Here is a 24378-nt window from a genome sequence, read left to right as displayed (position 1 = left end):
GTTCATCACCAAAATCCCAGGAGTGATTAAATCCCCCTCATCCTGCCGGGACTTCCACACGCGTCCTCAGTCTAATAAAGCTTCTGGAGGACCCTTTCCAGGCCAGGACTCCACTCGAGTCCTCAGTCTAATAAAGCTTCTGGAGGACCCATTCCATTCCAGGGTGTCCACATGAGTCATGAATCTACAAATGCTTCCATAGGGCCCGCTCCAGGCTGGGACCTCCACGCGAGTCCTCAGTCTACAAACGCTAAGGGAGGACCCGCTCCATGGGAGGACTTCCACGCGAATCTGCAATCTACAAATGCTTCCGGAGGCCCCTCTCTTCCGGGGCCTCCACGTGACTCAAGAAATCTGCAAATGCTTCCAGACGGCCCGCGCCAGGAATGGACCTCCACCCTATACCTCAGTTTACAAACGCTTCCAGAGGGCCCACTGGATGCCGGGACCTGCACACAAGGCCTCAATCTAGAAACGCTTATGGACGGTTTGCACCAGGCCGGGGCCTCCACGCGAGTCCTCAGTCTACAAATGCTCATGAGGGCCCGCTCCATGCCACAGCTTCCACGCAAGTCTTGAATCTACAAACCCTTCTGGAGGGTCCGCTCCGTGCCAGGACCTCCATGTGAGTCCTCAATCTACAAACGCTTCTGGAGGACCCACTCCAGGCAGGGACCTCCACGCGAGCCCTCAGTCTTCAAACGGTTACGGAGGGCCTGCTCCTTGCTGTGACCTCCCTGTGAGTCCTTAATCTGCAAACCCTTCTGGAGGGCCCGCTGTAGGCTGGGACTTTCACGGTAATCCTCAATCTACAAAACCTTCTGGAGGGCCGGCTCCAGGCACGGACCTGCATGCGAGTCCTCAATCTACAAACGCTTCTGGAGGGCCCACTCCAGGCCGGGAGATGTTCCGGATGTGCACTCCTGCGTCTGTTTCCTTGGCTATGACCACACATCTCACCCAACTGCTCACAAGGACTACATACCAAAGAACAGAAAATATGAATCAGACATTGAGGTAAGAGACCTGCCCCTCCTTTGGGACCCTAGAGAGCAGAGCCAGCCCTTGGGTGTGGATGGATGTTGAAGGAAGGAAAGAATGGTCGCATTGCATTCATTCTACTTGGTCCTTTCTTCATTTTGTGCTATTTTAGCATCCTTGGCAAAACCTTCTTTTAACCTTCAGTATAAGAGCTGTAAATTGGGAGTCAGATAATGTATAAGATCTGATCATAAGGACAATGGTGAAAATAGAAAATATTTCCCATATGAAACACTGTATATATGTTGTGTCTATTTTCACTGTACTTGGAGGGCTAAGTATTTTCCTGTCCCTGGTTGAAATCCCAGGCAGTACCATAATAAATTTTGAAATTGAAAATCACTCAATTGTGTCCTACTCTTTGTGACCTCACGGACTATGCAGTCCATGGAATTCTCCAGGCCACAATACTGGAATGTGTAGTCTATCCCTTCTCCAGGGGATCTTCCCAAACCAGGAATCGAACCTGGGTCTCCTGCATTGCAGGCAGATTCTTTACCAATTGAGCTATGAGAAAAGCAATAATAACTTTTCAGTTCAGTTCAGTCACTCAGTCATGTCCGACTCTTTGTGACCCCATGAACCGCAGTATGCCAGGCCTCCCTGTCTATCACGAACTCCTGGAGTTTACTGAAACTCATGTCCATCGAGTCAGTGATGCCATACAACCATCTCACCCTCTGTCATCCTCTTCTCCTCCTGCCCCCAATCTCTCCCAGCATCAGGTCTTCTCCAATGAGTCAGTTCTTTGCATCAGGTGGCCAAAGTATTGGGGTTTCAGCTTCAGCATCAGTCCTTCCAATGAATATTCAGGACTGATTTCCTTTAGAATGGACTGGTTGGATCGCCTTGCAGTCCAAGGGACTCTCAAGAGTCTTCTCCAACACCACAGTTCAAAAGCATCAATTATTTGGCACTCAGCTTTCTTCACAGTCCAACTCTCACATCCATACATGACTACTAGAAAAACTATAGCCTTGACTAGACAGACCTTTGTTGACAAAGTAATGTCTCTGCTTTTCAATATGCTGTCTAGGTTGGTCATAACTTTCCTTCCAAGGAGTAAGTGTCTTTTAATTTCATGGCTGCAGTCACCATCTGCAGTGATTTTGGAGCTCCCAAAAATAAAGTCTGACACTGTTTCCACTGTTTCCCCATCTATTTGCCATGAAGTGATGGGACCAGATGCCATGATCTTAGTTTTCTGAATGTTGAGCTTTAAACCAACTTTTTCACTCTCCTCTTTCACCTTCATCAAGAAGCTCTTAAGTTCCTCTTCACTTCTGCCATAAGGGTGGTGTCATCTGCATATCTGAGGTTATTGATATTTCTCCCAGCAATCTTGATTCCAGCCTGTGCTTCCTCCAGCCCAGTGTTTCTCATGATGTAACTTATAGAATCTTAATAATAACATGAATCCTGTAATCCCTTCTAGGCACAAGAATGCTGTCATTTTAACAATTAAAATGTTCAGTGCAGTGTGATTATTAATGTTTCAACTTTCTTCCACGGTCGTGCTCCTCCCTGTCCGAGTGTGGGCAGCTCCTCCTGCCCTAACTTGAGTTGGAATGAGACAAGTGAGGGACAAAAGAGCTCTTCTTGGCTGACACAGACATAACCTCTGGGGCTCTTCCGTGCTGGTGGATTCCCCAGTGCTGGTTCTTTCCTTGGCGCTGCTCCTCAAAGACACTGCTGCTGGGACCTCACACTGTGATGTCGACAATGCCTGGCCCTAGCTGGTCATCAGGATTCCTCCCTGGTGCCCTGAGCAACTATCTGGCAGTCCGTCTCTTTCATGGTGTTAAAGTAATTAAATAAGGATGCCATTATACCAGGTGACTCTAATGCCTTGCTAGCCCAAGCCAGAGTCAATTCTGTAAGTGCACTTGTATGGAAAGAAACAAATTTAAGAATGACCAATCACAACCAACCAACTAGTTTCTCCCAAATAAGGCAACCACTGAAGCTGTAGCCAATCAAATAATTTCCTTGCTTTGCTTTTATAAAAGCGTTTCCCCTAACTCCTTTCAGAGGAGACTCCTAATGACTTTAGACCAGCAAATATTTCTCCAGCAAGGATGAGCTCATTAGGGATCAACAGAGAACTGCAGTTGGTGTCTACAACCATGGCAAGTCACGTGGAAGTCCCCACTCAGCAAGAGAAGGAGAACTCTCCCAAAGAGAAGAGAAGGATGTTGGGAGGGCTGTACTAAACGAAGAGTCCATGGCATTGGCTGTGTCCTTGTTAGGAAAGGAAACTTCCTTCTTCCTGTTGGGCTCCATTACCATCACAGGGTATGGAAGCTCTTCTGCTGGTATCCCAATTGTATTAAACTGAGGTTTCTGTTTATTCAGTTCAGTTCAGTCACTCAGTTGTGTCTGACTCTTTGTGACCCCACGAACCACAGCACACCAGGCCTCCTTGTCCATCAGCAACTCCTGGAGTTTACTCAAACTCAGGTCCATTGAGTTGGTGATGCCATCCAACCATCTCATCCTCTGTCATCCCCTTCTCCTCCCGCCTTCAATCTTTCCCAGCATCAGGGTCTTTTCCAAGGAGTCAGTTCTTCACATCAGGTGGCCAGAGTATTGGAGTTTATTAGCTTTTTACAACTTCCAGTTTGGCACTGCCTGATTCCCATTGATGTTTGCTTACCTATTGAAAATTTTAATGTGCCTCACTTTATCTTTCAACAGAGGATACCACATTGTCCAGGCTTCTTGGGTGACTCAGTGGTAAAACAACAACAACAACAACAACAACAACAAAACCCTGCCTACCATTGCAAGAGATGTGATTTCAATCCTGGGTCGGGAAGATTCCCCTGGAGGAGGAAGTGAAAACCCACTCCCATATCCTTACCTGGGGGAAATCCCATGGACAGAGGAACCTGGTGGGCTACAGTCCATGGGGTTGCAGAGAGTCAGACACGACTGGGTGACTGAGCACACACATCATGTTGCCCTTCTAGACAGGGATCCCTCTGAGTACACGTGTGGTCCTTGAGACACATGCCTTTGCTTTCTTGCCTGTCGCCTACAGCAGTGCAGCTCTGTACTTGCTTCCAGAGCAGCTCTCTTCTCTCAGCTCTGTCACCTCAGCCTGGAGCAGCCGCAGACTCTCTCACCGAGGTTTTGTGTGCCTTAACTCCAAGGACTCGTGACTCTCTTAAAGATCCTTTCTCATTTAGGTGAGAAAGAACGTGACCCTCTCCTCACTACAGTGAGGTGATGGAGATGCACCATCCTCCAAAACTCTCTTCAAGTAAACTGCCTTTTAAAAACAATCCTCTCTTTCAGCCTATCCAAGCTTTCGTATATGCTTGAGGTAGGCGCTCAGCTGAGGTTTGCAGTTGTTGACCATCCCCTTTCCAGGTTCTTCATCAATGGCTATAAAATGTAGAGCCATTTTCAACCCATTGTGTTGGTCTGTGCCCTTGGGAATTCAGCACACACTGAGGCAGAGTCTCACTGTAACATCCAGGTACGTGATCGGTATCTGATACTAAACGATAATGGTTCTGTCCATTAGCTATGGCCTAGTGACCAGAGTGAAGGCATCACACAGGCAAGGATTGCTGTTCTTTTTTCAGTGTTACATCCCTAGCACCTGGAACAATGCCTGACACGTGTAGGAGCCCAACAACATTTTGTTAAATGAAATATTATTTTACAGTAAGAAACCTGACTTAAACGCTTACTCCTTCGAAGGAAAGTTATGACCAACCTGCTGCTGCTAAGTCACTTCAGTCGTGTCCGACTCTGTGCGACCCCATAGACGGCAGCCCACCATCCCTGGGATTCTCCAGGCAAGAACACTGGAGTGGGTTGCCATTTCCTTCTCCAATGCACAAAAGTGAAAAGTGAAAGTGAAGTTGCTCAGTCCTATCTGACTTTTCGCAACCCCAAGGACTGCAGCCTACCAGGCTCCTCCATCCATGGGATTTTCCAGGCAAGAGTACTGGAGTGGGGTGCCATTGACCAACCTAGACAGCATATTTAAAAGCAGAGACATTACTTTGCCAACAAAGGTCCATCTAGTCAAGGCTATGGTTTTTCCAGTAGTCATGTATGGATGTGACAGCTGGACTATAAAGAAAGCTGAGCACCGAAGAATTGATGCTTTTGAACTGTGGTGTTGGAGAAGACTCCTGAGAGTCCTTTGGACTGCAAGGAGATCCAACCAGTCCATTCTAAAGGAGATCAGTCCTGACTGTTCATTGGAAGGACTGATGTTGAAGCTGAAATTCTAATACTTTGGCCACCTGATGCGAAGAGCTGCCTCATTGGAAAAGACCCTGATGCTGGGAAAGATTGAGGGCAGGAGGAGAAGGGGACAACAGAAGATGAGATGGTTGGATGGCATCACCGACTCAATGGACATGAGTTTGGGTAAACTCCGAGAGTTGGTGATGGACAGGGAGGCGGTTCATGGGGTTGCAAAGAGTCGGACACGACTGAGCGACTGAACTGAAGTGAACTGAAAAAAAGGTAAGTATCTTGTGCGTGATTATTCAGCTAGAAAACAATAGAGGGCTTCCCTGGTGGCTCAGTGGTAAAGAGTCCGCTTGCCCAGTGTAGGAGACATGGGTTTGATCCCTGGTCTGGGAAGATCCCCATGCCAAGGAGTAACTAAGCCCCATGCACCATAACTCCTGAAGCCCACACACCCTAGAGCCCGGCCCCCACAAGAGAAGCCACCGCGATGAGTAGCCCCTGCCTGTCACAATGAGAGAAAGCCCACACAGCAATGAAGACCCCAGCACAGGCAGAAATAAGCAAATAAATCAATCATTTTAAAAAGGGAAACAATGGAACCATGATTTGAATAAACTAGTGAAGGAAAGCCACTAATGGTAATCAGACGCATTTTACTTAAGCCTCTCCTTTCTAAAAAGCTTTTATTTTGTGTATATTCTGTGACCTTATATATAATTATGTGCACAGAGGTTTTAAATGTGTCTCGATTTCATAGAAATCTTACAGAATTTGGTCGCCTTGTGTTTCAGATGAGTTGGTGCCCGCTCCATCAGCCTGACTGCGTGGCTACCTAACCTTGGATGGCCACACTGCCATCTGGTGTTGGATATATGAATTGCAAGTTCAATGTCTACGGTAAACCTTGACGTCAAACTGGTTTAATTTTTCGCTGTGGTTTAATGTTCATAGGGTTGCTGTACCCTATGAAACAGGTGCCACTTGCATACGCATTATATGGATGATTTGTACAGTGGCAGGACTAGGTCTTGACCTCAGGCTGTCTAGCTCCAAACCTTATTCCTTATTACAGTCTGCTGCTGCTGCTGCTGCTAAGTCACTTCAGTCGTGTCCGACTCTGTGCGACTCCATAGACGGCAGCCCACCAGGCTCTGCCGTCCCTGGGATTCTCCAGGCAAGAACACTGGAGTGGGTTGCCATTTCCTTCTCCAATGCATTAAAGTGAAAAGTGAAAGTGAAGTTGCTCAGTTGTGTCCGACTCTTCGCAACCCCATGGACTGCAGCCTACCAGGCTCCTCCGTCCATGGGACACTGTTTCCCTAATATACAACCTACAAGGCTTTCAGATTTAGGAACCCATCCTTGAGTAAGCCACATAAACTTTCATTAGTTAACAATTGTATGTAATAGCACACATTTGATTAAAATAGGAACCATATATAAGCCTACATTAGAGTTATCAATATCTATTTTCATTTGTCCTTCCAAGATCAAGGTACTGGCAGGTCTGGTTTCCTCTAAAGCCTCTGTCCTTGGTGTATAGAGGGCCATCTTCTCACTGTGTCCACATGGGATTTCCAGGTCTGTGTCTTAATCTCCTTTCTTGTAAGCACCTCTGTCATACTGGATTAGGACCCACCCATAGGACCTCATTTTATCTTTTTACCTCTTGAAGACCCTGTCTCCAAATACAGTCCCATTCTGAGGCAGGTTAGGACTTCAACATATGAATTTGAAGGGGACACAATTCAGCCCACAACAATTATATTCCATCTTAAGGGAACATTATCAGCCAACTCACTCTATCTCAGTAATGCAAAATGTCTTAGTACCTCTGCTTCCTCGCTTTTCTACAACCTGCTTATTGTCAGTTTACAGGGTTATTAATATCTCCACTAGCCATCCAGTTGGTACTAGGAGGATGAAACTCAAAGTCATTTTATTATTTATTCACATAATTCTTCCTCCTCATTTCTAAGTATTTTAGTAGTAATCCAAGTGAGAAAAATTTTAGTCTGCTATTTCACCAACTGTATGAAGCCTACTCTTTAACATTTATCATCTCTAGCTCAATAAGTACTATGCAAGAATTCACATGTGATAGTGTTATAAAATAATGAGCCACATAGAAACCTTTGCCTCATTACTTTATGGTTATTTCTCCTAAAGTTAATACTTCACTATCCGAATGACCTGGAAGAGAGCAACTCTCCTTTGCTGAATAAGGGAATCTGATTATTATACATTCATTAATCTACTGTCAAAGCACATGTTAAAAAAATGAGTAGGTCAAACATTCTTAGTGAGATCAATTGTTAATGCTGTAACCATATTTTTCATTAATTCTTATGCCTTGACATTTATAAGCATTGCTGCATAGGTTTTTTTTAATCCTCATAATTACAATTTCAAGTATTCTCATTTTCATTTACAGATGGGAAACAGGTTCAGAAAGGCTTTTGTGACTTCTTTAGGGACTTAGTTAATAAACAGCAAAGATCAGATTATGAGTCTGATTCTAGTCAGAGTTAGACTACTTTAAAGGTTTTCCTAATAATTTACACCAATGTCAGTTTCCAAATGGTCTCACTTTCCCAAGAGTTGCCTTCATGAGAAAAGGACTTTATGATCAAATATATTTGGGGAACATTGTCTGTTAAATTCCTCACTGGAAGAATCACGGATTTATTTTTAAGGGTGTGAGGACTCCTGTATTAATGAAGCCCATTTAACTTTGTTTAATGTAAGCTTATTTCCAGACTGAATCAGTCACTTAACTTTTTCCCCCACGCAGTGGCTGCTAACATCCAGAGTACCTGCATTAAGAACTGTTCTAAATGAACAGCTTTTTATCAACCATTCATAAAGGCCTGGGTGCTACCAATACTATTATATGTGAACAGGCTGGATTCCAGATGAAGGTTTAGTAAAATCAGAGGAATGAAGTGGCCTGGAAAGAACAAAAAGAAGCCTTTACTTTTGTTTTTTGGTTTTCACTCAAAAGAATTTGCTATACTATCAACGAAGAGCCATCTCTGAACTTTTTCTGTGTGTTTAAACACAAAAATATGTGTTTAAAGGAACAGAAAGTTTAAGCCTAAAACTTTTCAGTGTGTTGTTTCAGATGAGTATTCCATGCTGGGCATTAGATTGTATTCTAAGCTTCATTAATCTTCCATGAATGACGATAAAAGGTCAAAACCAATTTTGAACAATTCAGTTTTTCTCTAAAGATTTAGTTCTTGCCTGCATGAGTGCCTACATGTACACACACAGAGAGAGAATTTATTAAATTATTTTTCTTTAAAAAAAAAAAATAATGTTCTCGTTGGGTAAGAGAATTTGAAAACCCAGCAGCCATAGAGAAAATCTGAAAACAACTAGTAGACTCCCAAATTATAATGAACTTGAGTTTAATCCTAGAGCTTACTCCCAGCACTCTCATCTGTGAAGATTAGGAATTTCACCTTGCTCTACCTGGTGTTAAGCAGCCTTAGATTGTTTTCATAGTGGGAATTTTTGCTAACGGTCAACTTCTATCATTCAAGCAAATGAATCCCAACAACAGCTCAGGCTGAAATGTCTTAAATGGCCTTTCACTTTCATCCTTGTATTAGCCTAAGAGGTATCTCTTCACCTGTTCTGTGATACTGAGGAAATAACGTGAAAAAGTTGGCTTAAAGCTCAACATTCAGAAAACAAAGATCATGGCATCTGGTCCCATCACTTCATGGGAAATAGATGGGGAAACAGTGGAAACAGTGTCAGACTTTATTTTTGGGGGCTCCAAAATCACTGCAGATGGTGACTGCACCCGTGAAATTAAAAGACGCTTATTCCTTGGAAGGAAAGTTATGACCGACCTAGATAGCACATTGAAAAGCAGAGATATTACTTTGCCAACAAAAGTCCATCTAGTCAAGGCTATGGTTTTTCCTGTGGTCATGTATGGATGTGAGAGTTGGACTGTGAAGAAGGCTGAGCGCCGAAGAATTGATGCTTTTGAACTGTGGTGTTGGAGAAGACTCTTGCGAGTCCCTTAGACTGCAAGGAGATCCAACCAGTCCATCCTAAATGAGACCAGTCCTGGATGTTCACTGGAAAGACTGATGATGAGGCTGAAACTCCAATACTTTGGCCACATCATGTGAACAGTTAACTCATTGGAAAAGACCCTGATGCTGGGAGGGATTGGGAGCAGGAGGAGAAGGGGACGACAGAGGATGAGATGGCTGGATGGCATCACCGACTTGATGCACATGAGTTTGGGTGAACTCCGGGAGTTGGTGATGGACAGGGAAGCCTGGCATGCTGCGATTCATGGGGTCACAAAGAGTCGGACACGACTGAGCGACTGAACTGGACTGAATTACTTTACAATATTGTGGTGGTTTTTGCTGTACATTCACATGACGCAGGCATGGGTGTACATGAAAATTCATTTTTAATCATTGCATCATGAATTACAGAAATGAAAAGATATTCCCTGAGCACTACAGCCACTCAGCAAGGTTAGTGTTGCATAATAAGCAGTGAGAGAGCTAAAATCACCGAGAGATGATTCTGTGAGACAAAAATGTACCTTGTAGCACCTGAATGCGTTCTCTAGTTTTGTCACTGACTCACTATGTTTCCTCTGGCAAACTCTCTGGAGGTTGGTTTCCTTATCTGTCAAGTAAGAACACAAGCTGTGCTTACCTCCCAGGGATCTTTGAAGATCCTTGGCATAACAATCTATGCTGAAGTTAAAAAGAATGTCTCTAAACAAATGAAAGTCCTGTGGTTGAATCGCTTCAGCTCTTTAAGCCATGTGAATAATAAACAGGCTTAGCATTGTTAATTGCATATTTTATTTACGGTAAAATGCACAGTCAGAAAAATGTCATTAAATAATTTTATGTTCCTTTCTGATCTTCTAATGACTACTCCCATCAACTGTGTTTGCTTGAAATTTTCTTTTAAAAAAGTGCCATTGAAGGTGAGATGTATGTTCAAGGAAATATTTAATGGCTCATCTGTAGCTTGAGGAGAGTGAATAAAAAATTGGGCAGGTTTGAATTCAAACACATTTTGTAGTAAACTAGTCTCTTTAAAATGAAAACTGAAACAGAAAAGCTAGGAATCTGTTCTGTGCGGTTTTGGCAATCAACTTTCGGTAATATAAGTAGGACAATGAGGCAAGGAGACCATCCTCCCATTCATACCAGTTTAATGTAATTACCTGAAAGCTGGCAAGATTCTAGAAAGGTATGATAACTTGGCATGTGGGTTACAAAAGACAGTGAAAGAACTTGTTCTTGTTATAATTCCACTTGCTAAACCCTAATTAGGTGCAAAAAGCATTGTTTAACCTTCAGATGCCCACCCTAGGAAGCCTTGAGGGTATGGACACTTAGATAAAACTTAGAATTGATTTGATACATAGAAAGTTTCAAAATGAGAGACATTTTAAGGGTGGAATATGGTACATAATGGAGTTAAATTTATTAAGGTGGTTATGGAAAAGGATATTAACACCAAAGAATCTACTTGGTACTTTTTTAAGCCAGACTTTTACTTTAAATTTTACTTATTTACTTTGCAGAGTATTTTGATTTTTGAAAGAAATATTACTCCTTAACGGAGAAGCCTGGTAGGCTACAGTCCGTGGGGTCGCAAAAAGTCAGACACGACTGAGCGATTTCACTTTCACTTTAATCTAAATTTGGGTACCGAAACTTGGGTAGATTAAAAGATAAATTGCTTATCACACTGACGGCAATATACAAGATTAAGGGTTGAACCATACCAAAGACCAAACCAGAAGAAAACAAGCCGACAAGAAAGAAAAAGAAGAAATTTAAGTGATCTTCAATTGGGACTTTAAACAAATTATGGTAGTTCAACTAGTAGAACGGTAATACATACCATAAAAATGATGGGCGAAGCCAATAATGAAAGCTGAACTCGTGCAATTTAACTGTAACTCCTTCTCAAACCATTCTAAAATGACAAGAAAGGAACAATAACAAACCATAAAGAGTATGAATGAAAGGAATATCAGGGTATCAACAGGTTTTTGGAAAGTAGAAGGCACACATCGTGTTACTGGAGAGCAGAGGCAATTGCATCCGAAGGCACCGCAGATGGAGACACCAAAGAAAAGCAAACCAGCTGCTCCAAGAAACCAAGAAACACTGAGGGGTTGGGGCATAGAGTACTATGGGAGGCAAGGACAGGATGGGGCTTGGAGGAAAGCCTGTTTGGCAGACAGCCTTTGAAATAGATTTCAAGATTTCCAGAAAACCAATGGTTTTCTATTCGACATCTACTTCTTACCCAGCCCCTGACATGTTTGCCCTTCCTCCTTCCTGAAAGAATGCTGAATCCTTTTAGTGTGATGGGTGTGGCCTTGAGATTCAGAGGAACGCATGTGTACAGAGTCTGGGTCACATGAAGCTAACACAGGTAAGTAGGGGCAGCAGGCTTAGAGAGCAATCAGTCCAGACTGGAACACAAGGGCAGCAGACTCTGTTAATGTGAGTTCTGTAATACCGTCAAGGGCAGCCTGGGGATACAAGAGAGATCATTCAGAGAACACTTTGGTTTTTAAAATGTTTCACTTAGTAAAGTTAGAAATTCAAAATTCCTAAGGACTTAAGCTGACTTTAAGACATTATTTTATTTGTAAGTCTAGCAAATTTTAATCAATTTTTAAAGGATCCTTTTAATATTCAGTCCATTAACTAGCTTGCTCCATGACGCTTGTTTAAGCATTTTAAAAAGTATTTTAAATATTTAAACATCTGACAAATAATCCAAGGTGCTCATATAATTCTTATACATCTAAAAATTAAGTTTGATTTCAGGTTAAAATCAAATTAAATCAATTACACATCTTACAATTGGAATCACAAGCGGACTCAATTGACCATGTTTTCTTAAATATTTAATGCAAAGATTTTCTAACAAAATCAGTTCAGTTCAGTCACTCAGTCATGTCTGACTTTTTGTGACCCCATGGACTGCAGCATGCCAGGCTTCCCTGTTCATCACCAACTGGAGTTTACTCAAACTCATGTCCATTGAGTTGGTGATACCACCCAACCACCTCATCCCTTCTCCTCCTGCCTTCAATCTTTCCCAGAATCAGGGTCTTTTCCAGTGAGTCAGTTCTTTGCATCAGGTGGCCAAAGTATTGGCGTTTCAGATTCAGCATCAGTCCTTCCAATGAATATTCAGGACTAAGCTCCTTTAGGATGGACTGGTTGGATATCCTGGCAGTCCAAGGGACACTCAAGAGTCTTCTCCAACACCACAGTTCAAAAGCATTAATTCTTCAGTGTTCAGCTTTCTTTATAGTCCAATTCTCACATCCATACATGACTACTGGCAAAACCATAGCCATGACTAGACAGACCTATGTTGGCAAAGTAATGAATGTCTCTGCTTTTTAATATGCTGTCTGGGCTGGTCATAGCTTTTCTTCCAAGGAGCAAGCGTCTTTTAATTTCATGGCTGCAGTCACCATCGGCAGTGGTTTTGGAACCTAAGAAAATAAAGTCTCTCATTATTTCCATTATTTCCCCATCTATTTGCCATGAAGGCTTCCCTGGTGGCTTAGAGGGTAAAGCATCTGCCTGCAATGCAGGAGACCTGGGTTGAATCCCTGGGTTGGGAAGATCCCCTGGAGAAGGAAATGGAAACCCACTCGAGTACTCTTGCCTGGAAAATCCCGGGAACAGGGGAGCCTGGTAGGCTACAGTCCATGGGGTTGCAAAGAGTTGAACATGGACTGAGTGACTTCACTTTCTTTCTTTCTTTCATTTGCCATGAAGTGATGGGACTGGATGCCATGATTAGTTTTTTAAATGTTGAGTTTTAAGCCAACTTTTTCTCATGATGTACTCTGCATATAAGTTAAATAAGCAGGGTGACAATATACAGCCCTGACATACTCCTTTTCCTATTTGGAACCAGTCTGTTGTTCCATGTCCAGTTCTAACTGTTGCTTCCTGACCTGCATATAGGTTTCTTAAGAGGCAGGTCAGGTGGTCTGGTATTCCCATCTCTTTCAGAATTTTCCACAGTTTATTGTGATCCACACAGTCAAAGACATTGGCATAGTCAATAAAACAAAAATAGATATTTTTCTGGAACTCTGTTGCTTTTTCCATGATCCAGTGGAGGTTGGCAATTTGATCTCTGGTTCCTCTGCCTTTTCTAAAACCAGCTTGAACATCTGGAAGTTCACAGTTCATGTATTGCTGAAGCCTGGCTTGGAGAATTTTGAGCATTACTTTACTAGCATGTGAGATGAATGCAACTGTGTGGTAGTTTGAGCTACTTATTTCTAAATCCTCCCAAAGTTAAAAGATGATTCTTTGCCATTTAGAAAAAAGTTGATACCCACCACCAGCATATTGAAGTTACAATTCCACGTCATTTTTGTGACCACCCTTTCAGCTTGTTCAAAGTTTCTTTATGTGAAACAAAACAATCCCAAAGTGTCTTCATGTTCAGAGAAGACTTTGGCCTGGGCAAGGATTGGATTCTTGCCTTTGACACTGATGGGATTTACTGAGCATCGTTTTATAGTTGCTGCATTAAGCACTTGATGCCTAAAGAACTAGGTTTTTAAGTAGTCTGCCATCTGTTAGACTGGAAATGTACATACCTAATTTTTCTGTCTACTCATAGACAAAGTCTGCCACCTCCATCTAATTGCCCATATGACTTGACTGGATTTTGTATTTCTCTGGCTCTTCTTAAAGTATAAATATCTCCCTGCCTAACTTTAAAACCTAAACTTTATAAATCATTCATTCATTCATTTCAAATTTTTCCTGACTGGTGGGACCACTATTCTTAGGAATAGTATTATAACATTGGATTGATTTCTGCATATCTGCCATTGCTTTTACTAGCTTTGTGGGCCCAACTTCTAAAGTTATTCTACTGACAAGATACAGGAAGGATGTATTTAGGGGAGGAAAATGGAACTAATTTGTTATCTAGTATACTGAAAATAATACTGAAATATGCTTTACATATCCACTGGAGAAATTGAAGAATATGCAATATATGAACTGAATGAAAACCGATGAAACAATTAATTCCAAGAAGAAGCTAAAATTGTACAAGAAAGGAAACAATTATAATATACTACTTGGCTCAGCAATAAGCAATGTTTACATAGCCATGAATACTGTAAATACTGACTAATGATTTTAAAATATTTTAGAGGGTAGGAAGGAAAAAGGTTAGAAAGTTAGTTCTTGTCGTAACAAGAAGTCAGTTGTTCTTGTTGCTGTTTAATTGCTAAGTAATGTCCAACTCTTTTGTGACCGCCAGACTGGACTGTAGCCCACCAGACTCCTCTATCCATGGAATTTTCCAGTTAAGAATACTGGGGTGGGTTGCCCTTTCCTTTTCCAGGGTATCTTCCTGACCCAGGGATCGAATGCACGTCTCCTACATGGCCGGCAGATTCTTTACCATTGAGCCACCTAGGAAGTCCAAGAAGTCAATATAGTATCTAAAAGTGGTAAATCAAAACACTGATGTATAAGATGATTACATAGAAATATGGAGGCAAATATATGAGAAAAAGCCAGAAAATTTGGAAGGAGAAAATAAAACTTAAGAAAATGAGAGTAGGGGTAGGGATGGATAAAGGTCAAGGAAAAGAAGAGGCAGGAAACTCAAGTCTTTTGCTACATTTTAAATGACCTAACGTGTCATTTAATAATTATTTTTTAAAATTTTAAGTAAAATGCCAGAATTTTAAAATTATAATTAACACTAAGAATACAGTCCTCCCTATCATCTGCAGTTTCACTTTCTGTGGTTTCAGTTATCTGCAACCAAGGTCTGAAAATATTAGATGGGAAATTCCAGAAACAATTCATAAATTTTAAACCGCAAGCCATTCTGAGCGGCGTGATGAAATCTCCGGTGTCCCTCTCCATCCTACTCAGGATGTGACTCATCCCTTTGTCCACCATATCCTCCCTGTATGTACCACCCCTCAAACCTGTGAGTCACTTAGCAGCTGTCTTGGTTATCAGATCAACTGTCATGGTATCGCACTGTTTGAGTTCAAGTGACCTTTATTCTACTTAATAATGGCCCCAAAGTGCAATAGTAGTGATGTTGAAAAAAAACAATATGCACAGATTTCGACAGTATCGTGGTTTCAGGCATCCATTGGAGGTCTTAGAATGTATCCCTCTTGGATAAGGTGGCGGGGGGAAAGTATTGTAATATGAATGTGGGAAAATGTCATCTAATATGAAATAAAGAACCTCGAGAAAAACAAAATTGTGCGTTTATAGCACAGTAATTAAAACTACATAAAATGCAATAACTGGAAGAGATGATGGAAAAATGAACAGCTTTCTTAGGGTAACGGGATAATAAATGACTTCAAATATTTTTAACTTAGTGTTATATTAGCTTGATATCATTTTATTTTGAAAAGCTTGCAGAAAAACATTGAGTGTATTTTTTATTTGGGATTCTATTAGAATGAAAACCAGCCCCGCCTCCAGTAGTTTATACTCCAGCATTCTGAAATTCTTGAAGCCTCCCGCTGAAGACCAGCCCAGGCACGTCTATGAAGTTGTCGTCCGCCTTTCCGAGCTTCCCCTCTAAGGGCCTCTTCCCGCTCCAGCTTTATTCTACGCCTGATGCCACGATCACACCACCAGGTAGTTCCTCAGGTGAGAAGTCTCTTCTCCAAGGATGCCAACTGTCTCTGGTGGTTTTCTCATGGGATTTTCTAGTGTTTTTTAACAGTGAGATTCCCTGGAGTTTGATTTTCTACTGTTAGAGCCCTGTGTGTGCTCTGGATTGTGAAAGTGTGCTCGTGGTATGTTTTGGTGTTTTCTTCTCTTTATGGTCCAGTAGGACTCAATCAAGATAATAAATGACCTTCTAACAGTTCTGATTCTCAACAGTGAAGAGTGTTTCCTGTTTTCTCCTTTATGAATGGACCCCAGTTTCAGCAACTTCCATGTATATAGTTTGCAACCGCAACCCCTATTATATCTTCTCAAGTGTACCTTTAGCTATAGCTCATATTGACTAAATAAATTAGCCCTGAAAAATCAGAGCTCGAGGTACCCTTTGAATCCCTTGGATAAAAAGACTTCAAGTTTATCTATTGTTTGTATATCTTGGATAGCTTCTGGCTTTAATTTCTTTTGTCCAGAATTTTTAAGTGTTTGGAATGGAAGAGCTAATTACTCATTTTACCAAAGGATTCTGATTAGACAACTTGGTCCTCAGTAAATTCCTTGAAGAAAGAAAACATCTTTGTTATTATCTGGGCTCAGCACAGTAACTGGTTTATAATCAGCAAACATTTGGTGAAGAAATGACTATTCTCAGATGACTGAGAAAAGTATTTGATTATGAGGTTAATGGCCAGATTAATGGGGTTAACCTTCCAAGGATATTTGCATTTTAAAAGGGGCTATCTATGTGTTCACAGGGGAGTTCATTGAGGTTTCTTAATGTTTTTTCCCCCCTCAAAGGATCTCCAATGTTGACATTTCAGACACTAAATCTAGCAAGTAGGTGATATTTTGAACAGGTAAATTCCTTCCAAATTCCCACACCTTACTCTTCACTTATGTAGTAGCCTCTTGGCCCAACCTAGTACGATGAGGTCACCCAATTCCTAAGGAGTCACTCCAGTTTTTTAGGGATAATTTGGTGTGTCAAAATGAGTTATAGCTATTTATAAACAAGTGTTATGATGAAAGGATACCAGGTACTTATATGTGATTGCCACATTGGTCAGAACATAGAAAACAGAAGATAATAAGGAAAGAACTTCCTTATTGGAATCATTGCATCATAAACTGTGAGAGGTCAGGATCTACATGATTGTTTTACAGATTAATCTTATGGATGTTGGTTTAAAGAACCAGTAGTTGATAATTCTCAAAATTATTATTAAATACTGTAGCATTAACTGTATTAACAGTAAATTCTCAAAAGAGCATCTGGGGAACAAGACTGAGTAGTAATGGGAATTCGTACCACTAACTGTTTTTTGAGTTATGCTATCTAACTAAATAAGGGTTCACAAAAACACTTGTTAACTATGATAAAAGAAGAGGGAGCCAGTGATATTAGAGGGAATAGTTAAGGTACTAAAGTTGAAGGGAAGGTAAAGCAAGTTCATACTAAAGCAAGTTCATACAAAGTTTTAGAAGAAAGGGCCTCAGGCAAGCCCTCTGCATGCAGAGATGAGGAATCTGAGGTTCAGCAAAGTACGGCGTATCGCAGTCTCCCAGTCAGTAGCAGACATAGGAGGCCAAACCTGGTCTCCTTTCTCCCAGTCTCTTATTTACTTTTCGGAGCGGTGACTTTGCTTTGTTCCTGAAGAGGCTTTGACAGTGTTGGAAAAAACCTTCTAACCAGGTGGTTCCACATGCATGTTTCACATGCACAAACTTCATTGCTAAAAATGGAATTAAAGCATCTGGCTATTCGTCACTCTATCCTCTTGCCCAGCCTGCGGAAAGATCACATGAGGGCATTTCAGTCACCGGATTCCAATCTGGACATTGAACATTTCATACAGGATTTCCGAATGGACCGGTGCTTCCCTTGAGCTGTGATTCTTTCAATCTTCACATTTTTGAAGTGACTGCATTTCCCACGGGTGGAGCAGACACTGTTTTCTTCCAACATGGGTACTACTGTGTGGTTTATTCTCTCTTTGTGGCTTTTCCATCTATTCCATTGGGATGGCATAAGGGACTTTCAAAACAATTTCTTAATGACCAGTGAAGAATTGGTAATAGAAAGTTGTGGTGGTGTAACATTCGAGACTCTTGTGTCTCATATTATTGTCATGAGTCCTGTGCTAGACATTACAGGACAAACTAGCATTTCTGTGTTTTAATAAAAGAGTTTTAAATTATTTGGTTTCCAATTTACATCAGCAATAATGCTTTTTAATCAAAGTAGGACCTGTGTTCTTTTATTTTCTGCCTCACCTCTCTCTCACCTTTTCTCATTTGTCCATTCATTTATCTACCTTTATAAAATCACTGAGCTTTCTATTCAGCATTGACTAGCCTGTGGATTTTAAAGGCAGCAAAACACTCAGAAGGCACCCTGTTTGTTTGTTTTCCTTTTACATCTTTCCGTGTGTCAAGCACTCCTGAAGCACCTTACATAGAATGATAAAGAAGTGGCTCACTTTCCTCATCAAGATACATGCTTGTAAGTGCTTGAAAACAGGTATCTAAACTGCACAACCATTATCTCACCAGGGTCATACAACTGTGTCCTTCATACCACATACAGGTAAGATGGATGGATGGGAGGGCAGGCCTGATTAATTACTTTGTGTATTTTTTTAAACCTGCTTTTAAGAAGGATTGCATTGCCTTATTTTAAATATTTTATTCTTAAAATGGGAAAGATGCCAGAATAACCTTGACTTGGTGTGGTGGTGCAGGGAAGGGGGGTCGTTTATCTGATTGTTACTAGGCAGGCTGCTCCCACAGCAACAAAGGGTAACCATAAAGATGTACGAGGAGCTGTCCAGAACATGCTTGACTAAAAAAATGGTGAGATACCCTGAAAACAGGCCTGCTCAACATTTGTTTGGACTACATACAACTCTCCTACCACAAAAGAATGTGAACAAGAATTCAGTTTTGTTCTTCCTTTTATGATTTATGAAATTAGTATTTCATTTGACCCTGATGACACTGTACTGCAGGCAGGACTGGCATTATCAGCTTCACTGATAAAGTATAACTGTGATGAGATGACAGGGGCTTCTCCTCCTTTCCCTCCTCCTCTTCCTTCTTGTTATAGGACAGTAGCAAGAAAAAAATCGATTCTGTTTGAAAATCAAGGAATCATTTCTCAATTAAAAATTTATCCCCAAACATAAGACAGAAATATAAACTGTCTTCAACACAATTAGAAGTTAAGTGTAACCTCAACCACAAAATATGAGAAATGGATGACATACGCAGTCAAGCTCAAACAGGATGACGCCTGGAGAGGAGGCTTACAGCTCCAGATCACAAAATCACTAGACCAAAAGACTCCAAAATAGATGGCATAACTGGAGAGGTAAAAAGCCAGCTCTGAAAAAACACAAATGGGCTGAGTGCCAGCAACAGGGGATTTTCTGAATACTACCTGGTACCAGAGAGGAACAGGAATGGCAAAGTCAAAGGAGGAAATACAGACACGCCATGTACGTACAATCAGCAGTGAGTAGATGAGTCAGAAGGGAGGAAAGATTCTGAGGTGAGGAGCTCTGCAGTTTCCAATCCCTGTTGGCTGGACAGAAAAGAAGGCTCAAATAGCTTCTCAGACCCATAGTCCTGTCCTAAGAAGCTTCACTGTAACCCAGGAAGAACTATTAATCCAAAATGGTGCCCTATCCACCATATGAATTAATACTGAATAGGTGAGTCGGAAAGAAACTGACCTCATTTAAAGAGTAATCGATGAGAATGACCTTGCATGGTGCTCATGTAAACACTCCAAGAAAAGGAACAGGAGATAAAAGCAGATAAAATCATTCAACAGAGAAAATGAATTCACTGTGCATACAAAATATGGGACCAATCATACCATCAAACATCAAAAAATTCAGGGAAAAGTTCGTCCAGATATACAGGTGATCAGAAACTAGCTGGCCAAACCACCAAAGGAGATGCAATGTGAGTAACAGAGTTCAGAAAAGAAAGAGAAAAAAACAAAGACATTCCAGAAATAAGGTCCCACCAGAAGGAATACAGACTGAGAGCTAAACTAAGAGAAGGCAGAGAGAACATAAGGTGAAATGTTTTATCTTGATTAGCCAGGGGTTCAAAATACAACATGTAAGTTGATAAGCATGTAACAAGGCATGAAGAATATTTATCAAGTTAAACACAGGAAGAACCAAGTAAATCAGCCAACACTGTGCACTGGAGAAAAGGTAGAAGGAAGTATACTAACAGGACATTGCTCATAGCAGGGGGTCAATAGCAGCTAAAAAGTGTATAATTCAAAGTTATAGCTAAGAAACCACAGCAAACGTGGATAATATAATTGATGGTGCACAGTGTGTATCGATTACTTATTCATTACCCATTCCCTCCCTCTCCTTCCTATCAGAACCCTAATTGTGTTCATATATCCATCCTTCCTTCCCGCTGTCATGGGCCCTAGGACACTATTTCTTAACTGAAGGTGCTTCTGCCCCTCCGGGGGACATCTGATACCATCTGGAGAGGTTTTTGACTCTCACAAAGAGGTACTCCTGGCATTCAGGGTAGAGGCCAGGCTGAGGTGACTTGCTCCAGGCCAAGTCCTATGTGTGATCTTTCAGACCTTATCGTAGGCCACTACAAAGGCTTTGCCTGGCAGGATTCATGGGGAAAGGCTGCCCTTCCCACACAGTTCCCCAAAGGAATGACAGTCAGTACCCTCTGGGCCTGCGTGGTCAGAGGCGTATCTGTATTCCTGCCCAGACACCTTCATTCCCAGGCCTCCTCAGGAGACCGTGGCTGAGGCACATTTCAGGTCTCTCCACTGAGACCCTCTCAAAGGGCGGCCTTGACCAAGACACTTTTCTCCACGTTGACTCAGTTTTCTGACTCCTAGCCTTTCCTCTGGTCCCCTTGGTTCATGAAGTGGCAGGAACCTTTTGCTCCAGGCTCTCAGCAGTTTCCTCCACCTGTGCTACCGTCGTCTGGCTGGCCCTTGCGCAGCGCCACCCCACAGCGAGTGGGAGGCTGGAACAGTGAGGCGCAAGCTCTACTGCCCTACTTTCCTTTTTGGCCTCGCACATATCATGCTAAGCAAATAAAGACTTGTTACTTTCATTTTGGCTTACTGTCTCACTTTTGTAGCTTGGCACAGGAATACTGCAAAACATCCTACAATGCACGTAACTGCCTCCAAAAGTGATTTACCCGCTCCAAAATATCAGTGGTGCTGAGGCTTTGGGGGAGCGTGACCCCATCACCAGCTCTGCTGCTGCTGCTGCTAAGTCGCTTCAGTCGTGTCCAACTCTGTGTGACCCCACAGACAGCACCCCACTAGGCTCCCCCATCCCTGGGATTCTCCAGGCAAGAACACTGGAGTGGGTTGCCATTGCCTTCTCCAATGCATGAAAGTGAAAAGTGAAAGTGAAGTCGCTTAGTCATGTCTGACTCTTTGCGACCCCATGGACTGCAGCCTACCAGGCTCCTCTGTCCATAGGATTTTCCAGGCAAGAGTACTGGAGTGGGGTGCCATTGCCTTCTCCGCTCTAGGGTCAGAGAATTCTCCTGGTGAATGTTATTCATCCAGAAAGTGGACAGATGACCAAAGAAGTCAGCTCAATCACACTCAAGTAGAAGACTTACAGTTCCATGGCTGAAGGAGAGTCTTCCTCAGTTTCTGTTGTGCTGGACATGAACACGGCAACACGCAGCCATCCTGTGAACACGAAGGAAAACAGCTCTGGGATAAAGTTTACTCGGAGGAGACCAGGAGGGAGCCTGGGTCCTTGATGACATACCTGATAGAACTGTGGCTGGGGCTCACCAACTTTGTACCTTCTTTAAAACAAATTTCCTTAGAACTTTAAATTTATTTCATTTGAAGTTTTTCTTACTTGCAATGAAAAGTATCCCTCTACAAAAAGATAAACTAAGCAATAATACCAGAAAGCATAACTTAAGAGCAAAGATATACTACATATAAATGAATACAACTAGACTATTCTAATATATGAAATAAGATACTAAAATAGAATCACAAAGCAAAACCTACTACATAGTACTGTATATTAAAATAAAATCCCTAAATCAATCAACACAATATCAAAAATAAAATGATAAATAAAGGTGTATCAGGCAAGTGCAAGCCAAAATAAAATAGGTCATATTCGTAATATCCGAATTTCAAAAGCATCCAGTGAGGAAAAAAATAATATAAAAATATAAAGATCAAGGTAAAACTCACAATGGAAATCTGACAATTCTGAGTTCATAAGCAACATATTGTACAGAAAACATAGCCACATATGGTACAGGAAAAAAGTAAAAAACCAAAGAAAATAAAACGAGAACTTGACAATAACCTGTAAGCAGAATGTTTAACTTACCTCTCTCTCAAATCATGACTAAGCATATGGACCAAAAAGGCTATAGAAAATGTAAGTATCTTTAATCCCGATATAATTCATATATAGTATAAAATATATACATTTTATATAGCCCTCCATTCTCTGAAGTGTCTAGACCTTCCACAAAAACTGACCTATATAAAGAAAACTTGACGTGGCAATAGTTTGATACCCAGGACTCCATACAAAGGGACAGCAGTTTATTCTGAGACTCATATCACAAGGGACTCCAGGAGCGTGAAAATTGTTCCCATGGGCAAGAATGCTGCTGGTTGTGGTAAGAGCAGGTACAAAGAAATAGAGAGGGGCCAGAGAGGGCATTGCTGGGCCCGCACAGAAGTCACCCCAGCCTGACCAAGGATGACAGCAGCCTTCACTCTCCAGATAGTAAGGCAAGGGTAAACTGACAAAAAGTCGCGAATGCTCTACGCAAGGCAAACCGCGGTAAGCGCAGAAGACTGAGAACGTTGTACAGAAGTGCATTACACAAGACAAAAAAGTGAATTCTCTGTTCAAACTGGTGTGGAATTAAATAGTGGAAGTGTAAGGTAGATCAGTCAGCAGAACCTGGAGAAAAATCTGGGTGACCTGAATTAAAAAAAAAAACTTTGTCTAAACAAGACAGTTCTTGAAGAACTATCACTTCATTTTTCTCTCATAATGCCATCTACTGTCCTCATGCTCTGCTAAACTGCTAAGTCACTTCAGTCGTGTCCAACTCTGTGCAACCCCACAGACGGCAGTCCAACAGGCTCCCCCGTCCCTGGGATTCTCCAGGCAAGAACACTGGAGGGGGTTGCCATTTCCTTCTCCAATGCATGAAAGTGAAAAGTGAAAGTGAAGTTGCTCAGTCATGTCTTACTCAGCGACCCCATGGACTGCAGCCTACCAGGCTCCTCCATCCATGGGATTTTCCAGGCAAGAGTACTGGAGTGGGGTGCCATTGCCTTCTCCGCCCTCATGCTCTAGGTATATGTATACAAAGACTTCACTTTTCTCTCATAATGCCATCTACTGCCCTCATGCTCTAGGTATATGTATAAAGAGTATAATGTCACACGTTCTCTGTCCACTTATGCTCTCCTGCTGCCTCCATTTGCTACTCAAAGAAAACAGGATGTAAAGCATTTAGCACACTTCTTCCCCATAACCCGAGACTGTACAATACGCCTAGAACATTTCCTGGTGGTTAAGAATGATGCTAAAGCTGAAACTCCAGTACTTTGGGCACCTCATGCAAAGAGTTGACTCATTGGAAAAGACCCTGATGCTGGGAGGGATTGGGGGCAGGAGGACAAGGGGACGACAGAGGATGAGATGGCTGGATGGCATCACTGACTCAATGGACGTGAGTTTGAGTGAACTCTGGGAGTTGGTGATGGACAGGGAGGCCTGGCGTGCTCGCAGAGTCGGACACGACTGAGCAACTGAACTGAACTGAAAGAATATTCAAGATTAAAAATAAAGTAGAACTATGTTTTTTCCCTTCTACTTCTAAATAAGAAAAATGAATAAGAAAAATAAGAATAAATAAGAAAACTGAAGAATGGACTTCGAGAACACCCCCAGAACATCTGCTGGTTGTTAAGAGTGGACCGCAAGAACTCATTAGAACCATGGCAGCAGGACTTGCTGGCTCTGGACTTCAAGGGCAAAAATTGGGTCTGAGTTCACACATATGGTTTTTAAGGGTGAAAAGATTGAATAACACACTATGGAGACTAACATGCCAGGATAAAGAGACAGTACCTCAGGCTGCGCCTTCCCATCTCTTTGCTGGTTGGAGGATTAGGATGTGAGAAGAAATATCTTCTAGTATTTAAAACAAACAAAAAGCACACTTTACAGGGAGAGAAACAGTGAGAAACAGATGCTTCAGTCAAACTGCCACTGAATGGTGATTAACTATAATTTCTTGCTCTGATGTAGAAGACTTTTTGTTTGTTTTGGAAAATGAATCTAAGATCCTTGTAAATAAAACTGTCCTGCTT

The 24378-nt window shown here is 41.8% G+C and overlaps 1 long non-coding RNA gene across 3 annotated transcripts; it reads right to left on the bottom strand.

The window, feature by feature from the left end:
- Window positions 1-11940: 11940 nt before the first annotated feature.
- On the bottom strand, window positions 11941-23474 carry LOC138988482 (uncharacterized). Of its 3 annotated transcripts, XR_011464702.1 has the most exons (4): window positions 21779-23474; window positions 21624-21696; window positions 17453-17767; window positions 11941-12787 (listed from the first exon to the last, which is right to left on the bottom strand). It is a non-coding gene; the product is annotated as an uncharacterized lncRNA (long non-coding RNA). The 3 variants fall into 3 exon arrangements; XR_011464701.1 differs by lacking the exon at window positions 11941-12787 and having other exon boundaries at window positions 12795-17767; XR_011464703.1 differs by lacking the exon at window positions 11941-12787 and having other exon boundaries at window positions 12795-17734.
- Between the last annotated feature and the right edge of the window lie 904 nt (window positions 23475-24378).

This window comes from Bos mutus, chromosome 7 (genome assembly GCF_027580195.1).
Source record: "Bos mutus isolate GX-2022 chromosome 7, NWIPB_WYAK_1.1, whole genome shotgun sequence".
Classification (NCBI taxonomy): domain Eukaryota; kingdom Metazoa; phylum Chordata; class Mammalia; order Artiodactyla; family Bovidae; genus Bos; species Bos mutus.
Note: the sequence above shows the minus strand (reverse complement) of the source record. Positions and strands in the feature narration are given on the sequence as shown.